At 37.9% G+C, this 26,385-nt stretch overlaps 1 protein-coding gene across 6 annotated transcripts in view; it reads left to right on the top strand.

Moving 5' to 3' along the window:
* Positions 1-26,385, top strand: part of LINGO2 (leucine rich repeat and Ig domain containing 2) — a 1,158,257-nt gene that overhangs the window by 338,104 nt on the left and 793,768 nt on the right. The gene's annotated exons all lie outside the window — the stretch shown is intronic.

Raw genomic sequence — 26,385 nt, forward strand, 5'->3', positions numbered from 1 at the left:
AAACTTCCTTTTGGGGGTTGTTAGAATCTGCACCTCTGTTACAGCCAGTACCAATTCAGGTTGTCGAAAGAGAATTCACTGTATCTGCTAGAATTGTTACAGAAAATCAGTCAGGTATACGCCCATCATGTAATCTTAATTTTTCTCTAATTTAATCTATTTGACATTTATTGTTTCTCTGCTGTTCTTTAATATTTTCTAAAAAATGACCACTACATTTTTTTAAAATTATTTACTTTAAACAATAAACTTTTATAAACCAATGTATTCTCTTTTCTCTCTTTTGCTGCACAACAAAATGCTTATTTAATTCAAAACTTGGGCTCCCACAATTAAGAAAAAAGATTACATTTTCAGAGCTACTGGGACATCCTTTTTTCTTGCAACTACAAACAAGTGCCATCTTCAATAGCCTTTCAGAAACTAACTAACTATGTTGTGAAAATGTCACAACTTCTCTGTGATTCTGTTCACAGTGATGGCTTAAAAAAATAAAACTTATATCTCAAAGTCAAAACTTAAATTTTTCAGTTTTTACAGTATTACTGGACACATAGTTCACATTAACAAGATTTTTCTAACACTATTTAATATGTTAACTTCTTTTTAGAAGCAAATTGCAATTTAAAAGTCGTAGTAACATCTAGGATTTTTTCCTTATTAACTTTGCATCCCCATCATCCGCAAGAAAATAACTTTCTCGCTCAAACATTTAAACTGGTTACTTAAAAAACACAAATGAACATTTGCATTTATTTTTCAACGCAAATTTCTAAACTGCAAAACCACATATTTTTCTCTTCTCTAAGTGGGGGGTTTTCCTTTAACCATTCCCATTTTGAGGCAATTAATTAATTTGTCCTTTGATTTAATTTTTTTACTTTCAACTAAATTTCTTTGCTCTATTCTTGTTTTCATAAGTATTCATCAGACACGTATTACTGTGGTCTTAACACAACCTCTACATACAGTCTGCTTTTCAATGAAGTTGCTATTCATCAATAAACCATACAGTGCAGTCAGACTAATTAATATTTTGACTGACTCCCCATAAAACAATATCATGCTTATTTGTAGCAACCTGTTGCTTAGCCCACTTTATGCTTCAGTCACTTTCAAACCAGAAAGCATACTACTCACACCTTTAAAGTGGTGGTTTATCTGTTGTGTGAATTATAGATTCCTCTACCAGGCATAGCTATGTTTTCATCACTGTCAAATTTCCGAGTGTCATGCTCCTCTTTCTCAGACTATATCACCAAAGTACTCCTTTTTTGTTTTAGAGATTTTCTACCTGTAAATGATACACTGCACATCCAATTAAAATAAGAGGCACACTATAAAGCCTCATCTACACCCTGTAACTATCCTTGACACAGACCATATACAGAGCACAGCACTAAGCTACAAACAATCCTGATCCACAAGGGCCAGCATCACTCTGCTCAAATTCACTTCCACTTTCATATGCGGCTAATTTCGCAGAATAAGCAGATGTCTTGTTTGCCACCTGGAGAATCAAGGACTGATACCAACAGCATTATCGGCTTGGAACACATCCCCTAGGGCTAAATAGGGTAAGAGTTAACACCCAGGTGCTTGGTTTTATACACTTCTGGCAACGGGTCTGTACACCTCAATTCAATAATTAACAGGTGTGACCAAACAGTTGTATCCATATAGTGTATATTGTAACACAGTCCTGGATTAGGTAAGTGTCCCAGGCTTTCTGCCTTGTGTACAGTAAAACACCAAGGAGATTGTTTGTGTGTGGGAAAAGCTTCCCAAAGTGTGTTTTCCATCTGTAATATCCCTGGTCCATGAATGGAGAGAGAGTGTGGGCTCCATTTATCAGGCCCATTCTGGGTCTTCTGGGCCTCCAGCCTAAGTGTAGGCTGAATTGCACTGTACCTGTGTAGGGGGGTTTAAAAAGCAGTCAGGCTGGACATGCAATCTCTCACTGCCTGTGGACTGAGGCTGCAGAATCTCTGAGTCTATCAAGCCAAAATCTGGGTGTGGGTAAACCATGCTGAAACTGCTTTTGTTTTATTTTAGATTTATTAGTCAGGAGCAGGGCCGGATTAAGGGAATGGAGGCCCCTGGGCTAAGGGGCCCTCCATTCCCCGCGAGGCCCCCAATGTGAGCCGTCCGCCGCCCCCCACCCCCCGCGAGGACCCCCCCAAGCACTTACCTGTCAGTGCAGTCCTCCGTCCCGGCGCGCTGTAAGCTCCTTACTGAGGAGATCTCGCGAGAGTTCATGAACTCTCGCGAGATCTCCTCAGTAAGCAGACTACAGCGCGCCGGGACGGAGGACTGCACTGACAGTACTCAGCAGCATCGATCGGGCCGGGGGCGCCCCCGCCCCCGACCGATCAATAATGCTGCTGAGGAGTTTGAAGGGCCCCCTGGATGCCCGAGGCCCCTGGGCTATAGCCCAGTTAGACCTCGGGTTAATCCGGCCCTGGTCAGGAGTGACATATTTAGAGAGTGCCAGACAGGCAAGGTGTTTATTTTAAAACTTTTTTTTATTTCAACAAAGTGCAAATTGCAGTCTAGGCCATTCACTTGCCAGTTGTACTAGCCATACTTAAATATCAACTTTTCTTTCATACTATAGACACTAAAACACAGTCATTATTACGAGATCAATGTTTTCTTTTCCATGAATACAAAAGGTACAGAACTGACAAACGGTAGCATTGTCTGACACCTAGTGAGCACTCTCATTTTAAACATACCAGAGGCAAAATACATTGTAATACGTCTATATATATCCATATATTTGTAATGCTATGATAGTTATGTGAAAATGATTATTTAATTATAAAATATGTACATTAATTTGTGCAATAACATATATTATGTGTTACCTATGTCCTCAATCTATCAATATTTTCTATATTAATAGATTGTGTGCTGAAAACATAATAGTAGACATGTGCAAGAATATTTCTTTAAGTATACAATTTTAAAGGGGCTTCTTTATTTAGTGCACAATGCTTATAAATTTAAACACATATTTAGAGCAAAATAATCAGTGATAAATCCAAATTTAATAATCAGTTGGTACTGCTACACGTGTGAATTTCCGATGTTCTGAGGTCAGGTCATGGGAAATCCACTGGCTATAAATATGACTACATAATCGCACAGGAGCTCTTAATGGAGTTAGTACTTCACTGTCTCTTATGGTTTTTTTTATTTTACCAAGGCGTGGATAAATACTTTCAGAACAGGATACTAGCTGTGCCAGCCTGAATGTGGGTGGAAAATAAAGACGATGAAAGAAGGGTATATAGAGGGTTTTTTGTTAAAAAAGAAAATTAGACCAGTTTTGTTGTAATATTTACATTTTTCCCTGCTGCACAACATATCCCAGCAGGCCCTGGGTGCCAAGGCATGCTGGCACTTATGGTCCTTCAAGTATCAGCATGCCCAGACTGCCATGGGTATGGTGACACTTTTATCACTACAAGTGCCAGCATTCCCAACCACATAATGATGGCCTGTGCATTCCATAACCTGTAGTGGCAAAATGGTTATTTTTATCTATTCTTTACATATTGACCCCCACAAACCACAACAAGGGGTGTGGGAATAGCCCTAATGGTATGCAGCATGGGGCTGATTAATTCTAGAGGGGGGCACAAATTACATGGGGGTCCTATCCCCTTAGGGAATCCAGACTCATACTGACTGGACTAGGGCTTGTTGTCACTATGGCAGGGGGCTATAATGCCACCAAAAATGCAAAACCATGCACTTGGGTCTGAAAAGTCCATAATTTAAATATAGTATTAACAGCTCTATAATGGAAGCTACTGAGGAGGAAAGGGATCTATGATTAACTATTTCAGGTGACTTAAAGGCAGCTAAGCAATGCAACAAAGCAATGAGAAAAGCAAGTCAGATGCTTGGTTGCATAAGGAGAGGAATCAGTAGCAGAAAGAAATAAGTAATAATGCCATTGTGCAGGTTATTGGTACAGCATCATCTAAAATACTGTGCTCAGTTCTGGAGGTCATATTGGCCAAAGGATATATATACATTAGAGATTGTACAAAGAAGGGCAACTAAAATGGTGCATGGCATTGTAACGGATAGACTGGATTCACTACTAATCTTGATTAACGCTGGCTCACCTGAGGTGCGGAGTCTAACGATCTCCCTGGTATTCACCAAGAACCGCCGCAAGGCGGGCTGGGCTTTGCTGCCAGGAGTCGCAGGTCACGGTCCTTAGGTTTGCCCCAAGATGTAGTACAGCGGAGTAGGAGCAAGATGAGTGTAGTCGGACAGGCTGGGTCGGTACACAGGCAGGCAATGAAGACAGAATCAAGAAGCAGTCTCGGAGTCAAACAAACCGGATCGGTACATGGGTCACCAGAACAGGAGGGTGGTCAGCTGACCGGTTCGGTACACAGGAAGGCAGATAACGTATAGAGAAAGGAGCATGAGGCAATCTGGGTCAGGGGCACAGGCAATCTGGGAGGTCAGCAAGCAGGTTCGGTACACAGAAGATCAAGCACACAGGAAGCAGGAACGAGGAGGACACAGGAATCAGGAGCCAGGAACAGGTAAGTTGCTCTGACACTCACCAAGTGTCAGAGCTATCTTTTTATAGTGTGTCCCATTTGAATTCCCCGCCCTGGGGTAGTAATCACGTGACCGCCCTAGGTAGCGATCACGTGACCGCCGAACCTGGAAGTGCGGCTTCCGGGTCCGACGGAGCGGCGGGGGAACGAGGAGAGATGAGTATTCGTGACAGGCATACATCGTAAAACTTACCCACAATGACTAAAATAGCTTAATATGTATAGTATGGAGCAGCGAAGGAGAAGGGGGGATATGATAGAAACTTTCAAACATTTCAAGGGTTTTAGCAAGGTACAGAAGGGAAACATCTTTCAAAGGAAGAGAAGTATTAGAACATGAGGACATGCACTGAAACTGGAGGGAAGTAGGTTCAGATGAATTTCGAGGAAAAATTATTTCACTTAAAGACTAGTGAATTAGTGGAATAGCTTCCTATCAGAGGTGGTAGGGGGCAATACAGTAGAGCAAGTTAAACATGCTTGGGATAGACGTACCCTTACAAAAAAACTAAGTATCAAATAGGGTTTGAGGTTATCATAAGTTAAAAAAGGGGCAGACTAAATGGGCCAAATGATTCTTATCTACCATCAAATCTATGTTTTTATTAATCATTGAGCAGTAAATGATTAAGTATACTAGGAGTAAGACAAACAACAAAAAATGACAAGCATATTCAGATAGAAATTCAAAATCGTGGAAAGAGGACAAAAGAATAGTAAAGGTCACATACTGATGTTAAGATGGGCAGCAGACAAGAAAAAATAGACACGAGATGTTGAGGTTGACAGCAAAAGTTGTTTAATTGAGCAGGGTCAATACTTAGCAGAGGTCAAAACAATATAGAGCACGAAAACCTAGGCAAGCTAACGTTGTTATAGGAAACAAGTGAATGATGTTGACAGACGAAAAAAACACCAGTAACAAATCCCAACAATGGAACAGTTCAACCCTCATAGCACTAATCAGTAATGTCTAGCTACTAACTAAGAGAAATGTCAAAGTAACCAATGTAAACAGTCTAAACAGGCTGATAAGTAGTTGAACACCTATAATAATCCTGATGGTGTGTTAGTGGAATAAAGACTAGAGGCACCTAAAGAGACCAAAATGTAAGTATTGAAAAAGAGAAGATTCCCATGAACTTGATTGAGGCAATCAGTTGTGTCATGAACAAATGAGAGCATATGTTGCCCACCTGGCTGTAGGAAGAAATCCAGATATTGAGAGAGGGGTTGATATAGAGTGCCACTGCCTGAGATAATATGCTTTACAGGTGGTTTACCAAAGTTTTTAATAAGTAGAACATATATAACATATATAATGGGATCAACAAATAGTACTGTGCGCACAGTTAAAAGATCTGGGGGTAAATGTATTAATGTCCGGATTCTTCAACTCCAGCATGTTCAGCATCTTCGGTGATTAAATTTAAAGCGGCGCTGCATTGTAAAGGAAAGCTGAACACGCCGGAGTTGAAGAATCTGGACATTAATACATTTACCCCCTGGTGTATTAATGATTAGAATGAAAGCTGCTGCCAATCTTACAGGTGGTCCTGTCCCACAAAGGTAAGATATGATCCAGCGCTATTACGTTCTAATCCAGGTGGGTAAATAGAAGGGTTAATCCAATAGGTTAAAAAAAAGCAATGGTTACTAATTGTTAAAATAACTGCATGCATGTTATTGTATGAATATCAGTGGGAAATTAGCAAGGATATTTATTGTGATCAATTAAAATAGGCAAAACATTGATACACATAAAAGATAAAACCATCATGTAGGTGACTAAGCATGAGTAGAAACGGAAACAAAAACAGTCTCTGCCAATGCTGAAATCATCTCTTGTGTATATATGATAGGAAACCTGGGAAAGGAGTTGAGCAGTTGGATCATTAATCCAAGCAATGAAAAAAGCAGAAGGATGATGCTGTTTTTCACTTTATGTAATTGCCAGTTGGATCATAAGTGAGTCACAACAGAACTCAGGAGGCTGATGTTTGATCTCATTGAGTAGCTCACATAGTTTAAAAGGACAATCCCGTTCTTGTCAGTAGTACCTATAACCAACTATGGTTCTCAGTGATTTCAAAGCTTGTCTTTCCCTATGAAATAAATTATTATAAAATATACTTTGTTTTCTAATGAGAGGAATTGTGTCCTGTGTGTCTAATTTAATAAAAAAAAATCTAATATGAGTGGGGGATCAAAGTGACTTTTCACATGAAAAATTTGGGAATGTTTTTGTCTGTGATAATCCTTCAAAATAAGTCTCAATTAAAAATGTTTTGTCTATAAGTTGGGACAAATGATAGGTTTTTGCTGTGGATGCTGCTTTGTAGTATACATCCTCTCATGCCTCTTCCGGAAGTCAATACATTTTCATAACATTTTAACAATCTCAGGTCAAGACAAATGGATTTTATAACCTTGTTTGTTGTTGAAGTAAGGGTATTCTAAGAATAAAAGCAAGCAACATAAAATGTAAGCAGAGGTATCACACTTTTGCAAAGGTCTTCTCCAAAGTGCCTCCCATGCACTCATATATACTTCTGAATACTAGGAGGTCACTGAAGTCATCCTACAAATACAATTTGTGTGCATGTACTGAGTTCTCAATTATTAAAGTTTGTGGTGCATAATTTTTTTACCCAGAGAATGTTTGAAGGCCTATAGCAACAGTAATACAGTAATATGACAATTTAATCTACAGCCATTTTGTAACAACTTTGGGTTGCAACTTGAAATTGAAAAGTTTGTCAAATCAGTTGGAATAATTTAGCAACATAAAATTTTTGTTGAGTCTAAACAATTGCTGTACTCCCTTTCATCCTTTGGATTTTGCCTATAACAGCCTAGGCTGGCAGCAGTAGAGGTGATTTTTTTTTTTTTGTGGGGAGTGGGGGTGGTACTCATCGCTTCTTTTTTATTTATTTATTTATTGGGCTTCCGGCTCATCATGGTTCAATATATATAGAGGTATATAGCTAGGATGCGATCTTTCTGAGTGGGTGCTACTTTTTTGGAAGACTGAGCAGAGATTAAGGTTCCATAAGTCTATTTATTCCATCATTGCAAAAATTATATATGTCCATCAAAAACAACTTATAAGTGTGCGTGAAGGAAGCGCCGTATGTATGTATCATTTTGTGTTTTTTGTATCAATTTCCAAGTGTTAGTGGAACCTTGTTGATACCTACCAGGCTGCACACCTAGTCAGGCGCTATAGAAACAATTCATATTCACTATACAAGTTATTTCATCATTGGTTTAGCCGGCCGTGTGAGATGGTATTCCAGGCCATGTGTTACAGAGCTATTCCCTATAGTGGATATTGGACTTGGCTGCTTTTGCAAATCGCCATCATGGACAACTTAGCTAAAAAATCAATCAGAGTGGTGATATGTACATTTTAACGGTTATTTTCCATTGCCTCCTGTAAGCTTTGGGGTTACTGTATGGTTATAAACTTGAGTTATTCACTGTATTGTGTGAATTTTAAAATAAAAATCAACTACTTACATATAATATAGTATAATAGTATAATAGATAGTATACATTGATTAGATATTACTTCTAATTTGAGATGTTTGGATTCACACTTTAATTGGAGGCTAAAAAGAGTAGTGGACACCTGGCTCCTGGCTAGATCAGTTAGACTGCACTTACATAATTGTTAAGTTAGGTTACCACACTACAAAGCAGACTGTCTGCATCAGACCTATCTGCTGTGATTTCTAAGGGTGTGATCTTATGGGTCTTCAAATGGCGGATTTCTAAACTGCTTTGTGGTTTATGCAATATGTGACCCTAGATTCATGTTTAAGAATGTAAACAACATAACCTAAATTTACATGTAGAACACATTATTCAAACAATATAGCTTATCATGAGCCAACTTATACTAAATTAGACATGAATACAATTTAGCAAAAAGTTGCAAAAATAACGTTTGGGATGAGCCCAAATTATCAATGTAGATTAACTGTTGCACCAAGAATATGGAGATCATTAACAAAGTAAACCCTTCAAAAAGAAGGACCCCACACCATCTAATTTAGAGCAATTGCATATTGATTAGCATTTGCAACTCCTTGGTCATCCCATAATGAGCAATACACATGGCTATATGTTCCTGTGCTTAGTGGTCTTTACATCATTGTGTGTAAGTTTGGAAATTTAAGCATATCATGCAAACCACTGCTTGCATGTACATTTAGAAAGCTTGCCTAATTACTACTAGCAAGGTAGATAAAATGTGTACATTAAATACATTTATTTTTGGAACTTTATAAATAAACAAGCAGATAAAAAAGGCACTGAGCCCTATCTTATAAGGGTACTCAAAAATAAAATAAATAAATAAAATAAAGAATATAATTCATACAAAATGAATTCAATGAGTGTCCAGAGAAAAGTGCAGCGTTTGATGCATCACACGAATCCTAAATGTTCATCTGTGGGTGGATCCATGTCTGAAAGGTTCTCCAACTCATACAGGAAACCCACATAAAATGAATAATAAGTTCAAATAATGAAGTAAGTAGTGTTGAATTTTCCAATACAACATTGGAAAATCCAACAACATGTGCTCCAACCAATTTCCTTTTTCTAAATGATGCATGCACTGGTAGTCTAATGTGGTGTAGATATCAACAAATCTTCCCTGCACCCTACTTTGTGTGTATGCTTAAGTTAATTGTTTCTGAAGGTTATATTTGAAAACAAAAAGTGTGTATATTTGGGCTTTTGTCACTCATTTCTTCATGGCCTTTTTGTGTGACTCAATTGTGGTATTTTCTCATTCTCATCCACCTTTTTAATATATTTTTACACTTATTTGATATGTCATATTTTTTCTTCCATGTAATTTCTATATGAAGACAAATTTGACATCTCTCTATATTTAAAAGGAAATAGTTGAATGATTAAAGCTGCTATTTTGTCAGTTCATGATATATTCTTATGTACCATGAATTGTTGTTGTTCATCATTTAATAATTTGTGTGCCTTTTAATTTAGTTACTATTTTGAATTATAAAATTAAATTACTGTGTGACTATTTTATAAGCACTTGCTAACTTTTATGACTCTGTATTGAATTATTCATTGTGTGAGTAATTATTGATGGTTTCTTACATAAGGGATTATATACCTGCTTTAAAGTGTACAAATGATGTGTTTCCAGCTTCCCTTTTACCTTAATTAGTGATGTATTTAGAGCATGCCTGTTGTTTTAGTGTGTCAGTCACAAAGAATGTCTATTACTTTGACATATTAATACTCCTTGTTGAAACATTAATAACCAATGGTTTCACTATGTGGAACTGTGCAGTTTCTTCATCAATGTCCCATTGAAGTACTGTATTCTGCTTTTGTATTGTACAAAATCTCTATGTTGTCTCTCACATCAGGGAATACTTACCACTTTGCCCTTTCTCCACCAATTAAATCTAATTAAAAGTTTTCAAATACAGAAGAAAAACCCAACATATTGTTTTAGAAATTTAGGGGTAATTATAAAAGGGGTAAAAAAAGCCCTAAATCTGGCGAAAGTTTTTGACAGATTTAGCCCCTGGTTGGTGAACTCTATCACTTGCGATAGCCTTTTCCCGGAGTCTCTTGTGAAGCTTCATCATGCAAAGGTGGGGAAGTCTATTTATTATATAAAGCGGCGGTATAAGTACAACCACTTTTTTTACATTTTTTTTAGAGGGTTTTGGTTTTTTTTATTGAATCAATCTGGCAAGCAGGCATGTGCAGGCATGGACAGATTGACTCCAGACTGGCAAGCCAGACAGTTTTGCTGGGGAGTTGGGGAAAGCTTTATTGATAAATTGTGCAATTATTTCTGCGATAAGGAAAGATTCACAAACAAGGTCTTGATAGACTCCTATAGGCTAGATGACGCCAGCCAGAGGTATAGCATAAAAAACACATAATTGTGTGAGCAGCAGAATTGAACTAGGAGTGCATATCTGAAGTCACATGAAATCACAACACAAAGAAAACATTTTTTGCCCTGCTTCACTCTACTTTTTTAAGTACATACATTTCTTCATATATCTTTTTAATAAAAAAGATCCAGAAGGATCAATTCTTTATCCTCATATTTTAACCCATTCATACTCAAAAGGTATCACATACCTTTTTTACCTGACCACTTTGCACAGGTCTATTTTTGTTGCCCACATTTATTTTTTGGGGACAGACAGGGCTTCCTCTTGTTATCCTAGACATTTTATTTTAAGGGCATTGTTTAGGAAAAGGGGTAAAAATTGGTTTAAAAATTTTATTAGTAGAAAAGAGGTTCTTCACATTGTTACTTTACCCAAATAGCATAATCCTAGAAATTCTTCAAAAATAATCTTCTAGTTTAATTAAATATAGGAATACCTATATGTTATGTAAGATATGATGGAGGTGTAGAACCTAGAATAAAGGTATATTTTGTATATATCCAGGCAGTCTTCCTATTGTCAGCACTGGTCGATTCTCCAAAACCTGTGTATAATGGCAGCTGACTCATCATCTAGTGTTGAATTCAGGCTACAGTGCATCATTATTTATAAATAGTACCTCAGCACAAAGCCCCCCCCCTCTCCTATAAATTTACCATGAATTATCCATTTTCTAACCTTTAAATAAGCAATGTACCACAAAACTTCTGTAGAAATTTGTTAAACTGTTTCTACTCCAAATATCATCCTATGTCACAAATAAACCAAAATAACTGATCCAGCCTAGCTTTGGATGAATGAAATCTGTGTTGCTGATCTTGGTGGCCTGACATTAAGACAGTTATTCATTGAGCTGCAGTTCCCATGGATTTGTAATTACTCAATAAACTTTACATTCTAAGCAGCCATTCATTTGAACTGAGCAGTTCCCAATTACACTTGCCTGATTATTGTGCCTGCTTTTTCACCTTACTACTACCACCTATTACCATTGTCACATATGTGCTGAACTGACTTATCATTGACTACATATCTGCTGTGTGTCTATCTCGCCTCTCTTATGACATCTCAAGAAACCCATTTCTCTCTCCCTCCAAGGTTCAGCAAAGACCAATGCATAGCATTTCCAACTACAATATTGCTGTTATTGCTTCAAATGAGAAAAGTGGGTTGGATAATATTTTAGTTCACAGATGCCTTGGGCATCCACCTTATTTGTACAAGACTGCCCTAAATTTTGTAATCTTTAAATTTTATTGCTGAAATTAATTAACTTTTTGATGATCCAAATTATTGAGCCACAGCTTAAGTCATTTTAATAGCTGTTTGCTAAAGAAGACATGCAATGGTTATGTTGCTGGATTCCACAGATGGTTTTGTGACATTTTTAACATAGGTTTATCCAAACAAGAAAAAGATGAGCTTGGATGTATATACTGAGTGTTCATATTGATCCAAGAATGAAGATACCATGTACCACTACTTATATATAAGAGTTACCCATAGCCTACCAATGAAAACCTCTTTAAATTTACTTCTACTCTGGACCTAAAACAATGCTTATATATTTTATTTGAGAACCTTTCACTTCTAAAGAATGGCACAGATGATGTTCAATAGTATATGTACTGTGATAAGCATGTTCACTATATAGTTCGTTGTCCTAACAGTGTCAACAGCACAACATTTAAAGCAGCCACAACATTTTTCTTTACACGGAAACGGAAGTTACCAAGAATAATTAATGTCAGTGCACATATAATTTCTACTACAGCAATATATTGGTTCTGGTGCTAAAGGCAATTTTATGGGAAATTGAAAGAGACAACCGCATCTTGTCCAGGTCCAAATTGTCACCTATGATAAGTGTGGTTGGTTCACCTCAGAGCTGCTGAACTTTTGGAGTTAATAGAGCCCAGTCACTGTAAAACCATCTGTTTTTAATTGATTCTGATACTCCTTATATAAATAATGCTCATCAGCTGATACCTCATTAATCTTATAACTGCCCCACTGCTGACAGGAGCTGCAAGACCCTTCAATCATATTTAGAATCTCTCTGTATTTAAAAGTCAGTAGCACTTACAGTGGTCTACAAGGAAGATAGACCCTGGTGGCTGGAGGCTACTGACACCCAGTAATATATCTCTATGTCAAAACTTCACTAGTGATATGCAAAAAGCAATATGTGCAAATAATACATTGCAAACCTGGTCAGTAGAAATGAATTGATCTGATTCTGTGATCAGTTCTGTAACAAGTAGACATCGGTATCATAGTGATAATAATAGTATGGAAGGCCAGATGTTGGTCTCTTACACAGATAAAGGTGTAATCAGATTGCAGGCTCAGGAATGGAGCATTGGTAAGTGGATAAATAATGTTCAGAATACATGACAAGGTCTAGTACACAGGAACTGGATAAACAGTGGTCAGGGGTAAGTTAAGGTCTGTTATACAGGTAGCAAATAAGTGGTGGTCAGAGGTAAAGTCAAGGTCTAGTACACAGGAAACCACAGATTGAAAACACTAGTCAATGGTCTGATGAGACTGAATAGTCTGGCAACTTGCAAACTCCTAGCGACAGATGCTTATAGCCACAAGTATGCACCCTGCACCTGTGATGACATAACCACCCATTCAGGAAAACCATTTCATATGTGACCCATCATTCCATTACAAGGCTTTTGATCAGTACAGACTATGGAGGTCACTATTTACACAACTCCTGTGAGTGCACTACCTACAATTAATCATTAATTTAATGTTATTTGGATGATACACATTATTAGCGTTATTCTTTCTTGGGTCCCTCTGCACCAGATCTAATATGTAACAATACCCAGAATGTTTTATTAGCAATGTATACAATTCTTGGGTCTTACCTGCAACAGAATTAATTTATAATAATTCTTAACATACATCCCTATACCCTTATTTAGAACATTACAGATATCATCCAGCTGTCATTCAAGGCATCCATATTGACATATCTGTTTCAGCTGCCACTGACAGACTTTGAGCCTTAAAAAAGAACCAAAAGCAGGCTATAGAAAGGAGGCTTACAGACACAACATAAACCTTAACAAGTGAAGATACAGTTTGGCTGTTCAGAGTGAATATGAAATTAAAGAATGCCTCTTAATAATTTAGTCAAAAGTTTATTAGGGCCTTTCAGAACTCAGCACAAATAAAGCTGGTGACTTCCTCATCCAGGATTCCAAAGGTTCCTGGAATCTGTGTTATTGGTCCATTGCCTTGCTTGTCTGCTGCTGAGACAGACTTTGAACTATAGTTCTTGAGACATATTTTTCCAGGGATTTCTCGTTGCTTAATGAACTTCACCTGTTCTGAAGGAGTAGCCAATCAGAGGAAACATTGGATTATTATTTTTTTTCTTCTATGATTATTGTAGTCTGTACCTGTGATTTCACCTTGCTATTCCTGCAATGTTACCTTTGTATCAAACTAGCATGTTCCTGACTATGCCTCTGCTTGACTTGCCAATTTTCCAAGATCATAAAAAGTCTTCATCGCAACAAATCTGATAAATTTACTTAAAAAAGTGGAATCCAAATGGAACATAGACAGTGACCTGACTTTACAAGATGTAATAGGCATACAAAACCACCTGGGCACATTGTAATCTAAACCTAAGTAACTGCAACAGTAATAAATAAAATGCACATGTTTTCCATTGTAAATGACCTTCATTGCGTAATATTATGTTTAGACATAGTATATGTATCAGATTGGGGCATGAAGGGTCCGCGGGGGGAATGCAACGGTAGGGTCCCATTGAAGTGAATTTTGCCAGCCACCAGAGAGGAAAGCCAGCCACTAGAAGAGGTGGAATTTAAAATGAATAACTTCTCTTAAATGATTCTTCTTTCCTTCCAACATACCACATGGGTCACATTGTATGGGTAAGGCAGGGGCAAATGCAAGATTTCTAGAGGGAGGTTTCCCTCCATGTCACACTACCAGAATGAGCATGACAATCATGCAAGAGGCATACCTATCATTTATCCAATTCACAGCAAGGCCAGTGTCCAACCCTTTCCCATTCTCTTCAAAGACATGGATAATGCTGTGTTCACTACTGTTAATTGCACACAGCTACCTCTTGTCACAGTCACCTGTTTTTGTTGATCCACAATGGGATGCTTGGTTCTAGCTGAGGCAGGAATATAGGTGCTTATATTAAACCTCTGCTCATCTAGGGAATGTTGAGGTATATATAGTAGTCTGTAAGAATCCAGAGTACCACTGGCAGAAAGGAAAGAATCCTAGGACCAGGTCTATGCGAAATGCAAAACTGGAATTCACAGCTGTAAGAATCTTGAACCATTCGTGCTCAAACTCGGCACCTGAATCCAGGATCATTGAGCTGGAACCCACTACTGGGAACTCAGAAGGATGCAACCCATGGAAACGCAAAAAAAGGATAAAGCTAAAATTGGAAACAAGAACTTAGATCTCAGAACTGAGACCATGAGTGGAGAAATTAGGACTGCGATCTGGCAACTGGTACACTGATCTGGATCCCACACACAGATTCAAAATGAGCCCTCTGAGACTTACAGCTAGAGCCAGCTATAAGATTCCAAGAACAGGGAAACCCAGAGGTGTTTAGGCAGTATGGAAAGGAGATCCCTAGATATCTTCAGGAATCTGCTGAGAGATGTAGAGGCAAAAGTTACTTAAAGCACTTGCAGGAAAACAGGCACTTGTTGTAAGCTGAACACTTGCTGGAAAGCCATGGAACTATCCTCAGACGAAGATTGAAAGTTGTTCTGGCAATGAGCTGGACTCAGGAGCTTGTTTAATTAGGACGCTCCCAAAGCCAATTGGCTGTAATCTGGTTGGACTGAAAAGATTAAATGGAAGGACCCATGAAGGCTGCGCCCGAGAAGCAGTACAGACGAAAATTGTTTGTTTACAAATGGTGATACAGTGCACATGAATATTGCAGGCAGTCAGGAGAGGCCTGAATGGCCATCCAATGATAAAAATGGTTGTGATAAGTGTTACTAAGACCCAAATGTGTGACACTCCTTCACAAGCAAAGCAGTACAAAACAGAATAAACCTCACAACTGTCCTTGCAGTGGGGACAAATTCCTGACTGAGCAGGACAGTCAACCAAAATCAGGACAACCCTTCAGAATCAGGACAGTTGGCAGACAGTTGGAAGACTCTCCAGCTCTCTTTTACCTGTTCTTGTATCTGTCACTAAATGCAGCTTAAGCTCAGTTGCTATATTTTGGATCGTGAAATGTTGGGGTCCTGTTTGGAAAAGGGATTGGTACGTGAAATGTGAAATGTCTAGAATTGAGTGAACACTCCCTCCCCCAAACCCAAACCAGCCACAATGTTAAACCAAAAGAAGCGAGCAGTGTCATTAAATTAATAGAATTCACTTTAATAATTAGATAAATTTCCTCCCCAACCTGTCCTGGCATTAAAATAATACATTTCAGATTTAATATATAAACCTACACTATTAAATAATTAAGATACCCATTTAATAAATTGCTCTCCTCCCCAAACTTATATTAAGTTATTAGGCCCAAAACAACCCCAGCATTAAATAAATAGTGCTGTCATCCCAACTTAAAGCAATAGGCACCAAGAAGACCCCTTATTAAATTGAATAGATCGCACAAACAAATAGATTGTACTATTATCACCCACCAATAAATTCATATCTCCCACCCACTGTTAAATTGCTCGCTTTTTACCCTAAAAACTAAATTAATATCCCATGCACCCTTAGCCACATTACAGAGCCCTCCCTCCCCCACACTTACCTTCTTCACTGCACCATCTTCCTCTTCAGTTCTCTACACCATCATCCCTGATGCTGCCATTAAATCTCATTATAACAATCTACAAAGAAGTTATTCAACACTAAAAAAATATGTTTCAAGAGAAACAAAAATATTCTTGTAATAATTTAAAAGAAATTACGGTTTCAGTACATGGGATAATTTACCCTCTGATATGCTGCTGGTGTCACATTTTCTGCTTATGTTAGTTAACTGATAATAATCCTCACTTGACAACATGAGTCGGGGTGACATTTCCATGCTAAATGATGGCACTTTATTCAAAGTTAAATATTTAGGTTCATGTATGAATTTTAAATTGAATTCATTGCCATTATGCCATCTAATTAGTGTGCATAGACTATTAAAGTAATTCTATTGTTTTAAAATAAGCATTGCCCAATCAATTGAATGTGTGTCCAAAGCACAAAGTGATTTATTTTAGCAGATGTAAATAGTCAACAATTTCAATACATTATTATATTATGATAAAGTACAGTACAGCACAGCCAATACCAAAAGATAAATACATACCAAAGCAATCGCATGCACTCGCATGCGCACCCACGGGACCCGATGGACAATATTCTGTATAGAATACTGTGTCAGAGTTGACTGAGGCCCCAGTGAGATGCAGCTAATATATATACAGTCAGTGTTTCATTGTGAACAATAGAGATGACGTAGATTGTTTCTATAGGTCCAGACGTTGGGTGGGTCCAGGCCAGACAGGTAATAGGTTGATTCAATCTAAGGAATCCAAAGGTGGGGGTCTTCTCTCCAGGGGGTCTGCTCCTTTTCATAGCCAGTATCATACAAAGGTTTACTCTCTAATATCAATAACTAAAGTATGCAATGTGAGATCTCTTCGCCGACTGCACCGGACAGCTGCTGATGATTAGGGTTTCAATATGATATCAGGCATGACACCTTTCCTATTACCTAAACCTTTAATAACACTACAATGTACATATAACCACTATATATATATATATATATATATATATATATATATATATATATAGACTAATAATAAACCGAATACTATCTGCTCCTGAATTACAGTGTAACAGAACCAATATGAAATGATATAAATAACTAACTGTTGTAATGCGAGAGTGTGTGCGTGCGTATCTTACCGTGCGATCGCATCATGCCACGTAACACGTGGCGTACGCTTCGCAATCCGCACGGCAAACCAATATTAAACCAATATACTTTCGTTCATCCAATTATACGACTTTGACAGTCCACCCTTTGATAGTACAATAAACTATCACCTTAAAGATGTTATATGCAGGATCTCAGTACCACGTTTCATTGTTATGTAATACAAATCCCCCTTGGTGTATGTCCACGCTGTTCGTAGATCTAAACAAGTTATCATAAGAGAAAGTCTTAATCCTCTAAACGATTTCTTCTTCTACTATAAACCGTACACTTCTGGAGTTTGGAGATAACCTTTTGTATGTCCTTCAAGGGTGCAATAAAACACTTAATACATTATTTGGAAAGGTACATGGTACAGTAGAACGTGTATCAGCTATACAGAATTCTCTACTACAGTTCTTCAAGTTTAACAGGTTCTTCTGTCCAACGCATGTCTTTAAGCTCAGAATACATTTAAACACTTCATGTTCATCAATAGCATCATCCTATGTCTATCAATAATGTCATATGCAATCTCCTTCAGCTTGCGTTAATATACACACATCTAATAATGTCACCAGTTCTTTTCATCAACACTTGTGGGCAGGCTATTGTCTGTTCGTTCTTCCCAGTCTCTCAATACTCAGATTTAACAGTGATCGGCTTGCAAAGCATTGGGAGACTTCAGACTAAGGGACCTAGGTGTCCTACTTTTTCCCTTAGTGACCTCCCGCCTATAGTTCGGGTACCTCAAGAATATTTAGTGGAAAGAGAACTAATCCTACATGATATAATCACTGAGGCATGTGTGAGCACGCCCAGCACTTTGTTTGGTCTAAAACCTTACTCTCCCAAGAATGATAATCATTCTCAAGGATGCCTGCTCAAGTCCGAATATTACTGGACTGCCATCGCTGGGTGTGTCTCTTCTTAACTATGGGGTCACCGTACTTACGGACGTAATGCTACTCAGACAATAGCCCCTCGCACTTTCTCTAAGCTCCAAGGTTTCTAAATTTTCCTTTACCCCTGAATTGAATAGAGTAATTGACTGAACTGATTATGCTACTAACTTCTTCCTCCCCAATACCTCCTTATCACTTCCTGAACCAGTCTCTGTCACCTGCTAATAATCAAAAGAATTAACTGTCCTGAGAAGAGAGTGAAATGAGAGAACACAAAACAGGAAAAACTACAACTTCATGCTGGACAACAGTCTTAGCCTTTGGCTCAGGTGCTACTAACTGCATTCGAGGCCTTCCAGTACAGACTCATGAGTGCCTTTGGACCCTTCTCTGAGTGTTGGCCCCTCTGCAGTGGGTGGTATGGGCACCAGTGTGTCTCTGCTACCCTTGAAGCCATGAGGCTGGTAGCCTACACCTGGTTACTGTCTGGCAAATAACCTAAGCTTAAGAAATTACTGCTCCACAACTTACTCTCCTGATCCAACATCCTGACAGTTAGTGTGACCTTTCAGGAAACAGTGTTTTGGACGTTCTCGGTTGCTGTCTCACTATTTACCTTCTCTCAAGGTCTAACCTAGCCTCCCAGTTACAATCTCATCTCACGAGGGGTCAAGAACATTTCAAAAACTGACAGGTTAGGAGTCTGCCCAGGGGTGATCTCTTGGTAGCGGGAAAGGACTAGTGGCACTTTAATCAAGTTCCAACTCTTACTCCATTTAATTCATTCTACCCAGTACCACTACTTTATGTTCACACTGGTTTATGGCTAACTGAAAGTATGTGATTTGCTACCACTACTCATACATTATACATCTATTATCAATAACATGAATACCCCTATCATCTATTATAACTCTAGGACCATCACATTAAATAACAAAAGCTTTGAGTATGATACAGTAATACATTAGACACATTTCAATACACCTCTACCCAGACATTTTTCATTGGTACACCTGTGTATACTTGAGGATCCTGCATGGTGGTAATTGGATGACGTGCATTTGTTTTACCTGGAGGAAAACCCATCAGTAGGAGGGATATGGGATGGCTCTATTAGTCTACCTTGTCCATCTCTCCAGAGTCCACCAGACTCCTCACCACATCTCTTCACCTTCCAGACAGTTTGTCCCTCAGGTAACACAAATCTTCCTATATTAACCAACATGTGTATGCATGCATGTGTGTGTGTGTTCACATTTTAAAACTAAAACAATACAATGAAAAACAAAACAAAACATAGATTTGTTCTATCACATAAAACCTTGCTGTCTATTTGACAGTTATGTTCTCCCTGGTGTGACAGCCCTGTATGGTTGTGCGTGTAAGTGTGGACCTTACTAGCAGCTACTTCAGTTGGTAACTGTGTCACTGTCTAAAGTCCTCTATGTAGTGTCCTAATCATGTGCTGGTATTGCTATAAAACGATTTCTCAGTCACCTCACCATCGCCCTCTAGGCTAGAAAAATGCTAAAGACCAATGTATATCAATCGATTTTCCCTCTGCCAACTCACATGTCATTCTCAGTACCTCATATTCAGCTACTTGACTAAGTGGGAAAGGCAAAGGGGTCTCTTTCTATAACACTTTCTTCAAATATAACAGTATCCAGTACATGCCTGTCTAACAGTGGAAAATATAAAACATGAAAATTCTACATTTTCTAGTGTTTCACATTATGTCGTATCTTGTGGTAAAAATCCTACTCCAATGTTCTATACAGAGATGCATATCTGTATGCCTCACCTCTAGCATTCTTCTGTCCTCCTGTCCTCCCCACCCTTTGTGCATCCATATAAAGGCACATTTTTGTACAGGAGGCACGAACCAAAACAAAAAAAAAACCACAACAGATATGCAATCTATAAAACATGAATCGTATTTCCACAACAGAACCTTTCTGCTTAAAAAATCAGGAGTTTCTACACACATGAAAACAAAACCCCTATTTCTGTAACTCATGTCAACCTAGTGTGTGTATCTCTGAATTTGTCTTATGTAAAAACATAAAAATATGTTTTTAGCCCCATTGTTGAGACTGTGTCTGATTTTATCTCTACCAGAGCAGAGAGAGAGAGAGAGAGGGAGAGGGAGAGAGAGAGAGACTAGCGTTTGTGTAAAGAATGAGAAATAGGAAAGCAATGAATGATGGGAATACAAACATACATGTAGAAAGGGAGATTTTTACAACAAAATGACAGCTGGATTGGACTCTGACTCTATGGGGAAATGGCTGTATTCATTCCACTGTTCCCCTTAGCTATTTGCTAACTATGACCCCTCCCCATACTTGACGAGGGGGTCTTAACAGTGCCATCCAGTGTCGTCCGTCATTTGGTCAGTAAGAACTCGGTATCTCATTGACTACATACCTTTTCAACGGACTTTCCTAACTTATAATAGAGAAATGTAAAAATGTACTCTTAGTGACTCATATTTTCTCTGAAATACATAAAACTATATTTTGGAGCAAAGTATGTACATACTTCATTGTTGGATAATGATTCTCAGCCAAACAAATTATCATGAGTCACTGCAGCCTAAAACAAAAGAGTGTTCCAATTGTCTATTGTTAATTTGTCTTTCAAGAGTGATTCTTCTATTTCTCTATCTCCCCTTTTGATCACTAAGTCTATACTCCTTTTGTGTCCCCTTTACCTGTGAGAAGAAAAACAAGATAGTTATCTTAAAACAGCAAACACAACAAACATTTCTATTCTTTGCCGTCGGCTAGCAATTTAGGAAAACAAACATTTCACAACATAAATGAACAAACAAAATCAACAAAGATTACCTTTTAAAAATCAGTTTCCTGCACACTACTACTTACCACAGTTTAAACCCTAGAGTCAGCTATATTTCTCCCCTCAGGCATTGGCTGCTATGAGGTGCACAGGAAACTGTTGAGAAGTCTCTGAGACTTGTGTGCGCCATCTCTGTGGGTGTCTATGTGATTCCCCCTTAGATGGGCCAAGTCTCTTTGCTTCCGCTCTTGTCATTGTACAGTCCTGTGCTTGGTGTCCCATTTTAGTGCATCTAAAACAATTTCTCAACTCATGTTCTTTCTCTTCTTTTTTACAATCTCTTGCGAAATGGCCTTCTTCGTTACACTTAAAACACCTGATTTTTCTATGTTTCTTATTATGTGGGTTGTATGCTGGTGGTCGTGTGTGCAGTCCCTCTAGTGCTGGGATACTTACTATCATTACTCTATCACTTAGTGTCTCTTTCTGTTTATTTATACTTTTATCATGTTCTATAGCTGACTCCCTGAGAGCACTTACAGTGGTTCCTTTCCAGTATGGTAATGAAGTTTGCACCCTTCTTTTCAAGTTTTCCCTGAGGCCATCCATTAGAACTTTAACAGCAACCTCTCTGTAATATAGATTATCTTTTATGTCTGGTACCCCAGTATATTTGCCCATTGCTATCAAAGCTCTGCAAAAATAGTCTGCTGCATTTTCACTATCTTTTTGCTGGATACTAAAAATTTTACTCCAGTCCACTATCACTGGGAAATATGTGGCCAACTGTGTGATTATTTGTTTAATATTGTCCTGATTATCATCCTCGGTTAAGGATTCATCCTCCTCTAACATACAATCCTTAATGAACTTTTGTATATCAGTATTGAGAGGAAGACAGGCCTTCAATAATACTCGCCAATCGTTATTAGTTGGCTCATACACATTACCATAATATCTAATAAACTTCTGACATTTGGTCAAATCTTTCCTAGGATCAGGGAAATCAGACAAAATTGAAAATGTTTCAGACCTAGTGCATGGATCATGCTTTGCTACATGTTTTAAGGGAACATCACTATACCTGTCTGCTTTTCCATTGGGAACTGCTGCTGTGCAGACAGGATGTAAGTCTACCAAATCACTAAAACTAGTTGCTGAAATTGCTGCTGCAGTACAATGGATGTCTCCCCCTGTGTTAACCTTTTCATTATTCTCACCACTTTCAGCAGCTGCCCCTGCTGGTGGGACCGTTCCTCTTCTTTGTCCTGAAACATTACTTTTAACGTTACTTAAAACAACATACAACTTACTAGTTACAGTTTTTACATTTTTGGTATTGGCTGTACTTCCCGCCCCGACCAAATTTATCGGGGGCGTGTTTGCGCTCAGTTCGCCACGCTTTGCAACGCACACTTCTGGAATGCTTGTTTCCGGTACGCTTACTTCCGTTGAACACGTGTTTTTCCTTACACTCACTTCCGCTGTGCGTTCGCTGCTCTGCCACGTGTTACCTTCCATTTGCCACGATTTTAAACAATGATTATGTGCATTTCTCACTTTTGTTGACTTAATCAGCCGTACTTTATCTTTTACGGTATTTAGTATCTCTGCATTAAAACTCCCTGTTGTTGGGAAAGGCCTATCACAATCTTTGGTCATTTCGACCCACGTGTCACAATACACAGTTGCGTATGCACCATATTTTTCACACATGAGAAATCTCGCTGACTCAATAAGACCTTCCTTAGGCAGTAAATTGGCAATCTCTAGCGTATGCCTAGCACCCATGTTGAACAATATACTTTCTACCCGGAACACAGACACACCGCAATGCTCTGTTCCTTCCGGCTAATGTGAAATACAGACACACCGCAATGCTCTGTTCTTTCCACCCAATAATTTCAACTCTGTTGCTATGCTCACCGCTAGAGATCTATAATGCTCGGTGAACGTATTTCCTTTAGCCGCATTCACTCGCTTTTCTCGCACCAGGCGAGGATCCCTAATACAGAAATATCACTGTGGGCCCCAAGGGCTATCAGCTCCTCGATACCCTGGCTCAACCACAAAAATCTACTGAGTTTATTATCGCTGGGAGCGCAAGTTGATACAATCAACCTACCTTTCCAGTATAATTCCTCCTAGCTGCTTCACCAATTCGCACTAACGGTGCGATTAGATCGCACTGCCTACCAATACTAATTATTAGCAAACCTTGCGATCTATTGGTAGCGCTTTGCGAAAACACGGTTTTCGCATTCGGTATACCTGCCCTGTATACCGTCCTTCAGTTGGGCAATCCGCCTTGTCAGACAGCAACTGAGTACCATGAATAATAAAAGTGTATCTACGTTACAAAATCGCACACTATACACCTTTTCTGCGCAGAAAATTAAAAGTTCCCAACAATAGTAATAATGTCTCAGAGGCTTTCACAAGTAATTATACTATGCATATAATAACTATCAAAACGATTGTTCAACCACGTGGCAAATCTACCGGAAGTTCGCGTACGCACAGCAGGAAATACACATACGCTCAATAATGCAATACACTTTAAAACGTAAAACGACAATAAAAAGAAACATTTTTCTTTCTTGTCCCTAGATTCTAATTAGCGTTCCTTCAGTCTATGCAACAACGGACATTCGGTTTCGCAACACACAGTGAACCACAGGTCTTGAACACATTACATTCTTTCCTGCTTTATGCGACGCGTCCGTCAATCCACCCTTTGTTGAGGAACCGAATATCGTAAGCGTTGCATACCTGCCAGTAACGTAACTCCTAACTCACGAGCCCCCAAATTATTAAAGTAATTCTATTGTTTTAAAATAAGCATTGCCCAATCAATTGAATGTGTGTCCAAAGCACAAAGTGATTTATTTTAGCAGATGCAAATAGTCAACAATTTCAATACATTATTATATTATGATAAAGTACAGTACAGCCCAGCCAATACCAAAAGATAAATACATACCAAAGCAATCGCATGCGCTCGCATGCGCACCCACGGGACCCGATGGACAATATTCTGTATAGAATACTGTGTCAGAGTTGACTGAGGCCCCAGTGAGATGCAGCTAATATATATACAGTCAGTGTTTCATTGTGAACAATAGAGATGACGTAGATTGTTTCTATAGGTCCAGATGTTGGGTGGGTCCAGGCCAGACAGGTAATAGGTTGATTCAATCTAAGGAATCCAAAGGTGGGGGTCTTCTCTCCAGGGGGTCTGCTCCTTTTCATAGCCAGTATCATACAAAGGTTTACTCTCTAATATCAATAACTAAAGTATGCAATGTGCGATCTCTTCGCCGACTGCACCGGACAGCTGCTGATGATTAGGGCTTCAATATGATATCAGGCATGACACCTTTCCTATTACCTAAACCTTTAATAACACTACAATGTACATATAACCACCATATATATATATATATATATATATATGTATATATATATATATATATGTGTATATATATATATATATATATATATATATATATATATATATATATATATATATATATATATAGACTAATAATAAACCGAATACTATCTGCTACTGAATTACAGTGTAACAAAACCAATATGAAATTATATAAATAACTAACTGTTGTAATGCGAGAGTGTGTGCGTGCGTATCTTACCGTGCGATCGCATCACGCCACGTAACACGTGGCGTACGCTTCGCAATCCGCACGGCAAACCAATATTAAACCAATATAATTTCGTTCATCCAATTATACGACTTTGACAAGACGTACAGAATAGCTATCTCATAGAGAAGATAAAAGTATCAAAACAAAACTTTATATATATATATATATATATATATATATATATATATATATATGTGTGTATATATATATATATATATATATATATATTACATGTGTGTATATATATATATATATATATATGTATGTATACATGTGTGTATGTGTATATGTATATATATATATATATATATATATATATATATGTATATATGCATGCATGTATATGTATATATATATGTATATATGTATGTGTGTGTGTATATATATATATATACATATATATATATAAATATATATATACCCACCCTCTGGTTCTCTTCATCCCCTGCATTAGATTTCTTAACCTAGGGCTCCTGTTAGCTTCTCTTCTTCTTCCCTCTCAGCGTCTTGTTCTTTTGCTTCTCCTGTAGCAGGCTTGTCCTGTCTCCTCTGCACTGACAGTGTTGCAACATCATCAGGTCACATCTGCAACGCTTAAGGGTTCAGGAAGCAGTGCACAATTTGGGCTCCTGCCCTTCTACAATAGAGATTGGAATGCTCAGGCATTGGGACACACCAGGGATTTCCTGGTAGCAGAGTGTTCCAGTTCAACCATGAATGTGTTGATATATATCAAGGATTACCTTAAGAGTACTACTGTTTTTAACAACTTCAACATTTAATGTAATATTGATAGATGCACTCTCTTATTCACCCTGGATACACGGCAATTTTAATAGACATGCAGAAGATAACATTTAAGAAATTTCAGTGATGTAATATATTTATAAATATTGATGTTGTATGTTGGACATAGACTCAGTATAATTTATGTAATGAAAACAACATACTCAGTATAGTCTGGAAGATAGAAAAAGTGACTAAAAAGGTTTTGAGCTATACATCTTGTTGTATGTGAAATCTCAACATAAACATAATCTGTATTTTTAATGACGTACTGTCATTTTCAGTCTTTTATAAATGACCAGTTTTGCTGTGGAAATATACTGTATATGTTATGTTAGGTAATACAATTGTTTTAACAGCAATCTATTTGCAAAATGATACACATGATGTTCTAAAAGTGCATGATGAGTTAACAATATTTTAAAGTAGTTTTAGTCTCAAGAGAAATTTTATAATTATTATACAAAACTTTTCTAACATTAGTTTCTTCTAGAATGCAAGTTCTGAGATTCTACATAACTTTACATTTACATTTGTATTGCTATAAATTTGAGAATGTTCTTATATCCTTGTGTGACACAATGGACTTATTAAACATAAAAGAAAATAATATAGATGTTTGTAATATGTATATTTTCATAATAATGATAGTAGTAGAAATAATAATATTAATAATAATAAATCTAGACT

This window comes from Mixophyes fleayi, chromosome 1, assembly GCF_038048845.1.
Source record: "Mixophyes fleayi isolate aMixFle1 chromosome 1, aMixFle1.hap1, whole genome shotgun sequence".
Lineage (NCBI taxonomy): Eukaryota > Metazoa > Chordata > Amphibia > Anura > Limnodynastidae > Mixophyes > Mixophyes fleayi.